This window comes from Myxine glutinosa, chromosome 1 (genome assembly GCF_964187855.1).
Source record: "Myxine glutinosa chromosome 1, kmMyxGlut1.1, whole genome shotgun sequence".
Taxonomy (NCBI): Eukaryota; Metazoa; Chordata; class Myxini; order Myxiniformes; family Myxinidae; genus Myxine; species Myxine glutinosa.
This window is the reverse complement of record NC_136261.1, coordinates 329,422,011-329,424,203: the sequence shown is the minus strand read 5'-3', so window position 1 is coordinate 329,424,203 and position 2,193 is coordinate 329,422,011.

The window sequence follows — 2,193 nt, the reverse complement described above, 5'->3', positions numbered from 1 at the left end:
GTCAAGAGGAGGATTTTGTACTGGATTCTCTGGGAGATGGGGAGCCAGTGAAGCTTGTAAAGGACGGGGGTGATGTGGTCACGGGTCCGGGAATGGGTGAGTAGACGGGCAGCGGAGTTCTGAATGTATTGGAGTTTATTGGTGATTGTTGAGGGTGAACCATAAAGGAGGCTATTGCAGTAGTCCAGACGGGAAGTGATGAAGGCGTGGATGAGGGTTTCTGCAGCCACAGAGGAGAGGGATGGACGGAGACGGGCGATGTTTTTCAGGTGGAAGAAGGCTGTCTTTGTGATCTGTTTAGTGTATTTGTCGAAGGAGAGGGTTTGGTCAAAGATGATGCCAAGATTCCGGATGTGAGGGGAGGTGGACACTGGGAAACCGTCGATGTTGAGGGCAAAGTTATGGGTGGACTTGGTGAGCGTTTTTGGGCCAATGATGATTATTTCAGATTTATCACAGTTAAGTTTGAGGAAGTTGATTTGAAGCCAGGATTTTATTTCAGTGATGCAGTTTGTCAGGATAGAGTGGGTGGCGGTGGAGATGGACTTGGTGGAGATGAAAAGCTGGATGTCATCGGCGAAGCAGTGGAATTGGAGACCATGACGGCGGATTAAGTGACCGAGGGGGGACAGGTAAAGGATAAAGAGGAGGGGGCCAAGAACTGAACCTTGGGGGACACCTTGGGGGAGGGGAGCAGTGGGGGATTTGCAGTTATTGATGGAGATGAACTGACGTCTGTCGGAGAGGTATGATTTAATCCAAGAGAGGGCAGTGCCGGTAATGTTAAAGGTGGTTTCAAGTCGGGTGAGGAGGATGGTGTGATCGATGGTGTCAAAGGCAGCGCTGAGGTCGAGGAGGATGAGAATGTTGAGGTTGCCAGCATCAGAGGAGAGGAGAAGGTCGTTGGTGATTTTGAGGAGAGCAGTTTCAGTACTGTGGTTGGACCGGAATCCGGATTGGAATGTTTCATACAGGTTATTGGCAGAGAGGTGATGCTTGAGTTGAGTGGCTACAGCGCGTTCCAAAACCTTTGACAGAAAGGGTAGGTTGGAGATGGGTCTGAAGTTATTTAGGGTGTCAGGGTTTAGTCCAGGTTTTTTCAGAATGGGGGTAACAGCAGCAATTTTGAGGGATGGTGGGACGATGCCTGTAGACAGGGAGGAGTTTATTGTTGCAATGATAAGTGGAGAAAGAGCAGGAAGGGAGGCCTTGACAAAGCTGGAGGGGATGGGGTCAAGAGTGCAGGTGGCAGTTTTCATTCCGATGAGGAGTTCAGAGAGGTCAGTAGGGGAGACTGGGGAGAATTGAGACAGGGGATGGCAGGATAAGGGGGGGCAGGTGGTTTGAGGGGGAGCGGGTGCGGCGGTGGTCAAGCTGTTGTAGATGTTTTCAATTTTGCGTTGGAAGAATGAAAGGAAGGAGATGCAGTTGTCTATTGTGAATGACTGGGTGGTGGTGTTCAGGGGGCTGAGGAGTTTGTTTATTGTAGAGAAGAGTGCTTTTGGGTTTCCGGAGCCAGAGTGGATAATTTGAGAGTAGTAGGCGGAGCGGGCGCGGGAGAGGGCATCTTTATAGTGTTGTATGTGGTCCTTGTAGGCCTGGGAGTGAACTGTGAGACCTGTTTTATTGCGGAGTCTTTCAAGTTGGCGAGCACGAGTTTTCATTAGGCGGAGCTCAGGGGTAAACCAGGGAGCAGAATGGGTGAAAGAAACTGTTTTGGTTTTTATAGGCGCAATTTGGTCAAGGCAGGAAGAGAGAGTGTGGTTGTAGTAGTCAGTGAGGTCAGAAGGGGTGTGGAGGTCAACGAAGGGAGAAGTGGACATTTTTTCAGAGAGGGTCGATGAGAATGAGGCAGGTGAAAAAGCGTTTAGCTTACGGAAGTTGATAGTGCGATAATGCCTTGGTGCTGGGGTGGGGATGTTGATGGTCAGAGTGATGGCTAGGTGGTCAGAGAGAGTGAGGTCGGAGCCAGAGAGATGGTGCAAAATTAGTCCAGTAGAGCAGACAAGGTCCAAAATGTGACCACGGTTATGGGTAGGAAAGTTGACATGTTGAGTGAGGTTAAAGCAGGTGAGTAAATCAGTGAAGTCAGTGGTTAGCGTGGAGTCAGTGGAGTCCATGTGGATATTGAAATCACCAAGGAGGAGGATTGAGGGGGAGAGGGAACATAGCTGGGTCAGAAAGTAGGAGAAG